General features: G+C 45.1%; 1 pseudogene; it reads left to right on the forward strand.

Moving 5' to 3' along the window:
• Positions 1-715: 715 nt before the first annotated feature.
• On the forward strand, positions 716-6,009 carry LOC114097853 (hsc70-interacting protein pseudogene; annotated as a pseudogene).
• Positions 6,010-11,952: the final 5,943 nt, after the last annotated feature.

Genomic DNA, 11,952 nt, shown 5'->3' on the forward strand with positions numbered 1-11,952 from the left:
GTACCAGGATCCCGATGAGCGCGGCGGGTGGGCGGCAGTCCCGGGCGCGCACCTGCTCCAGGACCAGCTGCAGCCGCGGAAGCTGCGAGCACAGCGCCGACGCGCGGCACAGCACCAGGAGCAGCTGCGCGCCCTGCTCTGGCGCTGTCCGGGGCTGCCCCACCGACCGGCAGCTCGTGGCCGGGTTCTCCGCAGCCGCGGGGCCGGGGGTCCTAGGACTGGTCCCAGGCGTCTCGGGCTCGCGTGGGTCGGCGTACTTGCACCGGCTTCTCCCCGCCTTCTCCGCGGAGCGCTTGGACTTTGCGGCCGGGTAGTCGGCGTTGTTCTCGGAGTTGTCCGTAGAGCTGTCGCCGGAGCGCTTAAGTCCCCTCCTGGTGCAGTTACTGGAGGTGCTGTGGCCTATGGTGGCTCGTGTGGACGAGGACCTGGTGAGCTGATGGGTTGAGGCCTGCTCTGGAAAGTTCTGCAGATCCTTGCAGCAATCGTCCTGCTTCCAGAGCTCTCTTACCAGCAGCACCCGGCCGCGGCCCTCGATAGACTGGGCTAGAATCTCCTGCTGCGCCTCAGAGCTCTCCCGGGCCACGGAAGGCTGCGCCCTGGGCCGCTGCTCCATGTTGGTCCGGCGGCTCCCCTGCCCCCAAAGGGCTTGGACCTCGGTTGGCCAAGGGAAAAGCTGAGCATGTCACAATACCCCTGCGCCTTACCTCTTCCTGTCATGGTCAAGGGCCTCCGCCCCCTTGTTCCTTGGAAATCTTCCAACATAGGGGAGTTGCTGTTGGATGCTAGTGTAACGCGAACTCTGTTTAATTTCTCCATCATTCTGTATGTGTGTAGTTTTAAAAGGTACATCCTTTTATCCCGTGGATAGACCTTTTATTGCTCAAGCCTTCAAGTAAAACGGATTTTTGTGCACCTGTGGTGTTTAAAACGGTGTACTTTCTGTACCTGGAACTTATGGAAGGCACTTGAGGAACAGAGTGGCCATTCTGGGTGGCTGCAGCCTGGCAGACAGGTCTGGTTGCACCCATCCTGGCTCCTCTCTGGGTGATCTGGGAACCAGGGTCCTGTACTATTTATTATAAACCCATGGGGTTGCAGGACATTTGGGTCCTTTCATTTCTTGTCTTCTGTGGGTACTAGAGTCTGGTCAAAATGTCAGCCAATATTTTCAGCAAAACAAAACAAAAAGCAAAAATTCCTTAGCTGCCCAGCACATGGGGTGAGCAGAGGGAGCTTGGGGAGGTGGGATAGAGGGACCTGGGACAACGGCTGAGACTGGAACTCCAATGGTGGGGGAAATTGTCCCTTTGTTAATTTCTAAGAAAATGAGCTTTGTTAAGTTCTAAAATATTTTTTTAAAAAAAACCATACAAATAAGACTAATAAATCAGTTGATCAACTGTAAACCTGTGAACTGAAAACCCCAAAACCCCAGACTCTGGAGCTGCGTCCCCTAGTGAAAAGTGAGGGTGGGCTTTCATCCAGGATGGCAGCCCCACCAGACAGGTGTTGTCCTTTCTGCAGGCTGAGCTGAGTATGGGGGTCTCAAATTGGGACTACTGTGGGGAGGCAGGAGCCCTACACATGCCTTCATCTTTGCCTTCTAAACCAGCTTTTATCAGAGTCCAAAATTGGGAAAACCAGATCAGAAAGGAATAGAGACTCCTCAAACATTGCCTTGAACTGCTCTGTTACCTCTGATGGGCAAAGGTAGCCCAAAGTCGGCCTGTGGGTGGTACTCTGCTGCTCATGGTCAGTTCAACTGCATTTGGACAAAGTTCTCCGAAGTCTGACATCAGCCCCTGGCACACTAAGCCACATCACGGCAGAGGGTGGGAGGGAAGGAGGAAGAGAGAGAGAGAGAGAGAGAGAGAGAGAGAGAGAGAGAGAGAGAGAGAGAGAGAGGAGAGACCCCTCAGCTCCCAGCTAGCAGAAGGATGAGAAAGCAGACATCAGGGAGTGGGGGGAGGCAGCCTTCTGTCCTGGGAGTGACTTGGAATTAGGAGCGTTGTTTCCATTCATATGCCATGTGACCAACCCAGCTGCAAGAGAGGCTGGGAAATAAAACTTGGGTAGTCACACACCAAATTAATCAGCCCTTGGGAAGGGCTGAGCGGAAATCCAGGAACATTTAACAGGTTCTCATTTGTGTCAAATAATCGCCCCTATTTCTGTGGGGGTCCTCCTGTGTGTTGGTGTATTGCATCTCATCTTTTTACAACCCAGAAATGGAGATAGCAGCCTTCCCAAGTTATAGACATCAAAATGGAGGCTCAGCCTGGTTAAGTAACTTGTCCAAATTCAGGCAGCTAGTGAGTGGTGGGTCTGGGATTTAGACCCAGGCCCAACTGGCTGCTATTCTTAGATGCCTGCCAGGCCATAGTACCTTGACTCCCTGAGGCAGGCAGTGGGGCTGACTCTCCATCACACACTGGTTTCTGGAAATTAATATTGACTTAAGACTGGGGAAAGAGACTTAGGGAGGGAAGAGAGAGAAGTGTGGGAAGAGGAGCACCTAGGACCAGCCCCCAATTGTTTTAGGTTTTTGGATTGCAAAGACTTCTGGGTTTTAAGGTCAAAATGAGATTGGGCTGGGAATTTACATTTAATTGAATGAGTAATTCTTCTTTCCATCTTTTACTGATTAAAAAATTTTAATAAAATATTTTCAAAATAAAGGACTTTAAGAAGAAAAACGTTTGAGAAGACAGGAGTCCTCTTGCCATTTTGAATTTCATAAAAGCAATTGTTTCCAGTTTTGGAAAGTCAGAAAAGGTCCTGCTTGGATGAAAGACTGACCCAGAAGTTTGTAAGCTGAGGAGTGAGAGACACACCTGAGATGGTCCCCAGGCTTTGCTCCTATTTGAGCCATTGCCCTTGTATTTGGAAGTCATATTGGGCTACCTGAGACATTTAACTTGATGAAGGGATTCTGCTGATAATGTGTGGACACTGCTGAGCTAGACCAAACTAAGTCAGGTTATAGATAAATTTTATAAATTTGAAAATTATTTAATTATCTTAAATTATACAGAGGTACTTGGCTAGGTAAAACAAAATATATTGTGGCTTGCATTCTACTCTTTTGGATCACTGGGGAATGCCAGCTGCCATATTGTGAGGATACTCGTGTAGCCCAAAGGAGAGCAAGCCATAGGGCAAGAAGCAGAGGTTTCCTGCCATCAGTCATTGATGGAGCTTTCAGCTCTGTTCAATCTTTTAATAACTGGGATTGGCTTATATCTTGTCTGCAGCTTGTGAAAGACCTGAGCTAGAATCACTCAGTTGAGCCACTCTCTTAACTTTCCTTCCCTCCTTCCTTCCTTCCTTTTGTTTTTTTGGTTTGTGTGTGTGTGTGTGTGTGTGTGTGTGTGTGTGTGCGTGTGTGTGTGTGTGTATTGAGGACTGAACTCTCAGGGGCACTCAACCAATGAGCCATATCCCCAGCCCTATTATTTAGTATTTTATTTAGAAACAGGGTCTCATTAAGTTGCTTAGCACCTCGCTTTTGCTGAGGCTGGCTTTGAACTCGAAATCCTCCTGCCTCAGCCTCCCGAGCTGCTGGGATTACAGGTGTGCGCCATTGTGCTTAGCTAATTTCTGATCCTTGGAAAGGGTATGAAATGAAATTGGCTTAGACTAATAAATTTGGAGGTTATTTTTTACATAGCAAGAGGTAACTAATAGAGTCATCATTTTTAACCCGCACTACAACCATTGTAGGATGTATAAAGAAAAAGACGGCCAGGTGCAATGGCACATGCCTATAATTTCAGCTACTTGAGAGGTTGCTGCTGGAGGATCACAAGTTCAAGACCAGCATGTGCAATTCTGCAAGACCCTGTCGCAAAATACAATGAAAAGAGTTAGGGATGTAGCTTGGTGGTAGAGGGCTTGCCTAGCATGTGTGAGGGCCCTGGAATCCATCTTCAGTATTGGAAAAAAAAAAAAAAGGAAAAGAAACAGATCTTGGAGGTTATATAATTGCTGTGGTCTGTGGAAGGCAACGTAATGGCCCCTCAAAAATGCTCACATCCTAATCCCTTGGTCCTAAGAATATGTTAGGTTATCTGGGAAAGAGGAAGTGAGGTTGCAGATAGAATTATGGTTGCTAATCCCGATTTAAAAATAGATTGTCGCCCCTTCTGCGCGGTCACGCTGAGCCAGCGCCCGGGCCTGGGAACCGGCTGCAGCCGCCTCCGCCTGCCTCTTCGACCCTGGATCCCCGCCAAGTGAGCGAGCTTCAGGCCTTCGTGAAAATGTGTAAGCAGCGTCCTGCACACCAAGGAGATGCGCTTCCTGAGAGAGTGGGTGGAGAGCATCGGGGGTAAAGTACCACCTGCTACTCATAAACCTAAATCAGAAGAAAATACCAAGGAAGAAAAAACATTAGCAAGAAGTCGGAAGAAAACGTTAAGAGAGATGAGCCATCAAGTGAGGAAAGTGATCTAGAAATTGATAATGAAGGTGGAATTGAACCAGACACTGATGATGCTCCTCAAGAAATGGGAGGTGAAAATGCGGAGCTAACCGAGGAGATGGTGGATCAAGCAAATGAAAAGAAAGGGGCTGCCGTCGAAGCCCTGAATGATGGTGAACTACAGAAAGCCATTGACTTGTTCACAGATGCTATCAAGCTAAATCCTCGCTTGGCCATTCTGTATGCCAGGAGAGCCAGTGTCTTCATCAAATTACAGAAGCCAAATGCTGCCATTCGAGACTGTGACAGAGCCATTGAAATAAATCCCGATTCAGCTCAGCCTTACAAGTGGCGAGGGAAAGCCCACAGACTTTTGGGCCACTGGGAAGAAGCAGCCCATGATCTTGCTCTTGCCTGTAAACTGGATGATGATGATGATGCTAGTGCAATGCTGAAAGAAGTTCAACCACGGGCCCAGAAAATTGCTGAACATCGGAGAAAATATGAGCGAAAACGTGAAGAGCGAGAGATCAAAGAAAGAATAGAAACAGTTAAGAAGGCTCGAGAAGAACATGAGAGAGCCCAGAGGGAGGAAGAAGCCAGAGGACAAGCAGGAGCTCAGTTTGGCTCTTTTCCAGGTGGCTTTCCTGGAGGAAGGCCTGGAATGGGAGGGGGCATGCCCGGAATGGCAGGAATGCCTGGGCTCGATGGAATTCTTAGTGATCCGGAGGTTCTTGCAGCCATTCAGGATCCAGAAGTTATGGTGGCCTTCCAGGATGTGGCCCAGAACCCAGCAAATATGTCAAAATATCAAAGCAACCCAAAGGTTATGAATCTCATCAGTAAATTGTCAGCCAAATTTGGAGGTCAAGCATAGTGCCCACCTGACAAAACCCTTACTGAAGGAAAAGCAACCTAGATCACTTAATGGCTGTCGCAATAATACAAACCAGTGCACCTCTGACCTCATCAGGAGAGCTGGGGTGCTTTGAAGATAATCCCTACCCCTCTGCAGCAAATCCAGTTGAAGCATTTTACAATGGTTTGCCATTAGGGTGTTCATTCAGATAATGTTTTCCTACTAGGAATTACAAGCTTAAAACACTTTTTAAACCTTAAAAATATTTAAAACTCAAGGGGGTGTTATTTCCTACATTTTTATTTACTAATCATTCTGGATTTTTTTCTTTGATATTGGGCAAGGCAGATACTAAGTATGGAAAATACATAGCTGTAACGTGAGTGAAATAAAGACTTACTAGTGGGAAGTAAATAAATCTCATTTACATAGATAAAAGTTTCAGTTGAATATATGGTTACTGAGACTGAGGCATTTTGATTTGTCATTTAAAAATATTTTTTAAATGATTAATTTCAATAAAACTATTGGGACCACCAGTATTTCACTCTAACCTGGGTAGGGACTGGAAGTACTTGGTAAGGCAGCAGCAGTCTTACTATTTTATATGACATGTGCCCTTATGCAGTTTGCATTTAAATCTTACACTGTGTTGAAGAGGTGATTTTTTCTTTTTTTTTTTAGTTATGCTGCAATGGAGTTGGATTACTTAGCTCTGTTTTTGTTCAATATATCAAATAAATGCTTCATATTATTTCCACCATGGAGAAATAAGGGAGTAGTTTTCTTTTTATATTCTATGTTTAAAATTTACCTTTCCTCATCAGAAAATGACCAACTATGTCTGCTTTCTGCTTCTTGTATTTCCCTCCTTCTTGAACTAAAGATATTCTTTTCTCACTAGCATCATCACTGCTATCATACCATAATTGTGCAAAGCATATTTAATGCTGGGGTTGATTTAATATGTAATACATATCCTAGCTGTGGAATAATACCCATAAGAGCTGTAGTTCTTTCTTAGTCATGAGATTGCTTATTTAAATGTTATTAGACTTCCACTCTAGCAAAATCTTGTGATGTCAAAAAACATTGGAAGGAAGGATTCCTTTTAGTGTTTGGTGTTCTATTTAGGAAGTACCTATTGATCTTTGTATTTTGAAGAGTATATGGTTTGAGTTATTGGTAACCATACAAGGAATTAACTGCTTGATCTAACATGAATTATAAAATAGATGAGAGCCTGGTTATTCATTATGGAGTTCTTGGCACCATGAAGATTCATTATTGTATTCAGCTCTTCCTTAAATACTGCAACCATACCCCCACCTCTTTTTCCCTTTTGTCCCTGCAAAGATAAAGGAAATGATAAATTCCTTGGAGTACACTTATAAAGTAGTACATTTCTAATATATTTATACAGGTTCTAACCCTTTACTGTACATGAGTAAACAGAACTGCATCTGTTACAAAAATGAGAAAAAGTTGTATGCTAATGGAGCATGCTTTTAAAACCCTTGGGAAAAAAACACCATTTATACTTGGATTTGGGCTTGCCGGTGTTCTTTTTTTGTTGTTGTTGTTCATGTATGTTCTCAAAATCTCATGTGTGCTGTGCTTAACTCAAGAAGAACAGTTTCTTCTTGGATTCCTGATTTGATTGTCTTAATTATACATGACCTAACTATACTCGAATATTACGAATATAAATGGGTAAAAGTAAATTACTCTTCTGAAAATGTGTCCTGTGCTTTTAGACTTTAAGTTCCACAATACAACAGATAGTCTTCATTTTCTTAGAGACCCAGTATCATTTCTAAAAACCAGAAATGTTCTTTTTTTCTGCTAATGATGCTATAAGAAGGAAAAGAAAGTTTTCTGCTTAAAAAATATAGTTATTGGATATTTCTAGTTATGTTAAAAATAAAATATGGTTTCAAACTGGAAAAAAAAAATAAAAATAGATTGTCCTGTGTTAGAGTCTGTAAACAAGTCAAAATAACACCTGGCATTTTGCCAGGGGAATGTTAAAGTTCGTAAACAAGTCTGGATGGTGCCTGGCAAAATGCCAGAGGGAGTGGTTTGAGAAGTAACAAAAGCGAGCCATTAAGTGTGGAGATTCCTTATTGGTTGACTGATGTATCTAGTTTATGCTAATTAGATAAGCTGTTTGGAATGTATAAATACTGCTCCTGTCCTGCAATAAAAGGCTCGGCTCCCACTCCTGCTGTATCAACGTTTACAAGTTATTCGTCACCCCCCGGTTATTTTGCAGCCAGCCGGCCTTCTACAGTCCTGGATAACCCAGGTGGGCTCAAGTGTCCTTAAAAGGGGGGGGGGGGCAGAAGAATGTCCAGGTATGCTTTGAAGATGGAGGAGAGAAGCATGAGTGGGCTGGGAGGGGGGCCATAGAAACTTGTAAAGGGGGGGAGGAATGGATTCTCTCTTCCATCTTCAGAAAAGGCCATGGCCCTGCTGATGCCTTGATTTTAGCCCAATGAGAGAGTTAAGTTCAACCTACAGAACTGTTAGGTAACAAATTTGCATTATTTTAAACTACTAAGTTGTATAAATTTGCAGCAGTGAGAAACATAAAAAGTCCTATAGCTAGAAAGTACAGAGCAAGGACTTGCCCTCTACCCTCCCACTGACCCCTAGCTCCCAGGTGTTGAAAACGCTCGCCTTTTCTGTTGCACTTGTCATTTGCTCAGCACATGGTTTTTGAATGCCTGTGATACACCAGCCATTTGAGCGCATCCTATAAGGCCATAATGGTGACCCGGCAGGCATAGCCATGTCTTCTTGTCCGTGAAGAGGTTGCCATCTAGTGGCAAAATGACAGATTGATCCTCACAGTAACTACTGCTTTCACATCCTGTGTTACAATAGGAGCTTTGCAGAGAAGTTCAAGCTACATCCAAGGCCATGTCCAAGGCCACTTTGCTGGTGAGTGAGGAGTACCAGGGAAGGGGTTGGACCCCACAGTCTAATGCCTGCACTGCATCTATAGCGCCCCCCCCCCCCCCCCAAGCAAAGTCCCACTTTGCTAACTTGCAGAGTTGAGACTGGTTCCTCCCCAGGAGTGCCACAAACAGAACTCAGAGTGTCAGCATCCCTGGTGATAAAACCAGGGAAGATACAGGAAGGACTGTTGGGCCTAGGGGGGGAAAAGAATCATTCAGGGAGTTACAGTTATCTCCTCAAGCCTAAAAGTCTTACATTATAAAGAACTGGACAATTAAGAGCACTGCCTGCTGTGAAAAGGTATCCATGGGGCTGGGTTGTGGCTCAGCGGCAGAGCACTCGCCTAGCATGAGTGAGGCCCTGAGTTCGATCCTCAGCACCACATAAAAATAAATAAATAAAATAAAGGTATTGTGTCCAACTACAACTAAAAAATAAATATATAAAAAAAAGATGTTCATGGGATGTTGTTAAATGGGGAAGTTAAGTTGCAAAACAGTCATACTTTATGAATTTCACACACTTTTGGGGTAACAAAAAACTGTCTCAGTGTGTTAACTAAGGCATAACTAGGTTAAGGATATAGAGTTTATAGAGTTAGCCAATAAGAATACAGGGCAGCTGGTTAAATTTGAATTTTAGATCAATTATGAATAGTATTTTAGAATAAGCACACCCCATGCAATCATCTGAAATCTGAATTTAACTTGGTGTTTGTCCTGTATTTTTATTTGGTGACTTGTTATGGTGTTTTCTTTTTGTTCACTTATATATTTTTTATGATAAATGTAAATTACTTTTTTTCTTATTATTTTTAAACTTTATTTTAAAACTGATACATAGAGCTGGGTCGAGGTGGTGTTCGCCTATAATCCCAGCAATTTGGGAAGCTTTAGGCATGAGGATCACAAGTTCAAAAAACAAACAAACAGCAACAACAACAACAACAAAAAAAAAAAAAAAAAAAAAAAACAAGAAAAGGGCTGAAGACTGAAGATGTAGCACAGTGGGTTCAATCCCTGGTACCAAAAAAAAAAAAAAAAAAAAAAAGAAAGAAAAAAAGAAACTTAAAAATTTACGTATTCATGGGTCACCATATAGCCCATTACTTTTTTAAAAAAATTTTTAATTTGTTTTAATTAGATACACATGACAGTACAATGACCTTGAGATATCATACATTTGAATCAGATGGGATATAATATCTCATTTTTCTGAGTGTACAGGTGCAGAATCACATTGGTCATGCAATCACAGTAATAATAATGTCTGTTTCATTCTACTGTCCTTCCTATCCCCCCATCCTCTCCCCTCCCCTCCCATCACTTCTCTCTACCTAATCTAAGGTAACACTATTCTTTTTTTTCCCCTCACATCTTCATACATGTATTCTGTATAACGATGAGGGTCTCCTTCCATCTTCTGTGCAATTCCCCTTCTCCCTCCCTTTCCCTCCCACCTCTCTTCCCTGTGTAGAGGTAGTCTTCTTCTCATGCTCTTCCTCCCTACCCCATTTTGAGTCACCCCTTACATCAGAGAAGACATTCATAGCCCATTACTTTTGAAATAGAAAAAGGAAATGAACAGGCGACCTGTTCATATTCGTTGGAGGGGTGCGCGCTAGATTCCCGGTTCCCCTGGCCCCAAATCAGATTAACTAGAAATCTTTGCTCCCACCTCGGCCCTGCCGCCCCGTTCCTGCCAAAGCGACGTCCACCACCAGGAGGCGCTGCCAGGCTGCAGGACAGGGTACGGGAACCCGTTAAAGTCATCTCTAGGATCAAGGTGGCTGGGGGAGTCCCCAGGAGCCTAATGATGCAGGGGTAAGTGGGTGCAACGGTGGAACTCCTCCGATGAGTGAGTGGGGCTGGAACACAGGGATCAGCCTCCTCAGGGTCCCCACAATATCCTGGTCCCTTTTCTCTAAGCTGACATGTCCTGGGACACTCAACTCTGGGCAGACTGCAGGTCGGAGAGAAGATAATTCCCACTCTCAGGGAAGGGGTAAAGGATGTCTGCTCCAAGGCTGAGAGAAATGAAGAAAATGCCCATGAGTGTGGAAATAGGTGGACATTGTAAATTGTCTAGAGGGCTGAGCTTGTGTCTATCTATGTCTTTGTGCACCTTGCACTGTGCCTTCACCCTGAGCCCTTCTCTGCACCAGGCACTGGCGAGGCTCTTTCTGGGATGAAATAAATCTTGCCCACCTAGAGCTGGTGTTCTGGTAGGAGAGAGGCAATAACAGATGGGGCCAGCATTATAATTTCCCATGCTGCTGAGCTCTAGAAGAAAGTAAATCAGGTAAGATTCCTAATCCAGGGTCCATGTGTCTCCCCACCCCCACAGGTCCTGGAGGAGCAGGGGTTAGGACAGGGAGAGCTCCTCCTATCTCTGGAGCTTACAAATCTCCAATGCATCTAGGAGGGGCTTCTTGGGGGAAAGGTACTTTCTGGAGCCTTCAAAGTGATGGGGTTCACCTAGACGGAAAGAGAAAGGCCCAGGAAGTCAGAGTTCAGGTGCCTGGGGCTTTTTTGAATAGAACATGTCAGGGAAGAGCCTCATCCTGGAAGGGGGGCCAGTGAGAAGGACTTGGAGAAAGGACACCTCAAGGAGCCCCAAGGGCCTTGGTGGGGGTGGGAAAGAAAGTGATGGTAATTTTATGTGTCAACTTGACTGGACCATGGTACCCAGATATCTGATCACATGATTCTAGATGTTTCTGTAAAGGTATTTGGGGGAAGAGATTCACATTTAAATCGGTAGGTGGAAGTTGACTGAGTAAAGCAGATTTGCCCTCCCAATGTGGGAGGGCCTCATCCAGGCAGTTGATGGCCTTAAGAAAATTACTGACACCCCTCTTTCTCAGTATCTTGGGAAGAAGCCATTCCTGAGAGGGGGTACTTTTCCAGCAGATTGGACCGGAATTGCAGCACCTATTCTCCCAGGACTCCAGCCTGCTGGCCTTCCCTGTAGGTTTTAGATTCTCAAGCCTCCACAATCCTGAGCCAATTCCTTAAAATAAATTGGTTCTCTGCATTCTATTGGTTCTACTTATCTGGAGAACTCTCACTCACCAGGGACTCTGAGGTCCCCCAACTGAGACTGGTGGACCTAAGAATTCTCAGAGCCATCCAGCATTCGATGAGCACCTCCTGGGTGTGAGCTCTGTGCCTGGCCCTGGACGTGGTGGCTGCACTCTAGATCTGGACACCTGGCCTTTGTTCCTGCTGTGGCTCCGAAGGACTGCTGATCAGAGGGAAGAGAGCTGACATGGGTGAGGGGGTGACAGGCACTCTATCAATACTGCTTACTCAGAATCCCCCTTGGTGGGGAGGTCCCTGAATGAGGCCCATGAAAACAACATGCTGTGAATTCCAGCTGCAGGAGAAGGAGCAAAGGGAAAGATCTCCTTCTCCCCTTTCCCTCCTGCCTTGCCGCAGGCCTGCCTTCAAATCAGACCTGCCAGGTCGAGGGGGCACCTGCCTGCCTTGCTAGATGGCAAGTGGATTTTTCTCTGGGTCATGGAGATCTTAACTCAAAGATGATTTGACCCAGGTGCTTTAGTTCCAAGTACTGCCCTTTGAATCTCCTTCTCTCCCTGGGAATCTGGTACTTCATAGAACAGCCTGAGCATGCCAAGACAGGGTGATGCAGGATTCATTGCCAACTGAGCCTTCTCCCAGGGCTGAGGTCTGGCCAGGGTGGGCAG

Source organism: Marmota flaviventris, chromosome 11 (assembly GCF_047511675.1).
Source record: "Marmota flaviventris isolate mMarFla1 chromosome 11, mMarFla1.hap1, whole genome shotgun sequence".
Lineage (NCBI taxonomy): Eukaryota > Metazoa > Chordata > Mammalia > Rodentia > Sciuridae > Marmota > Marmota flaviventris.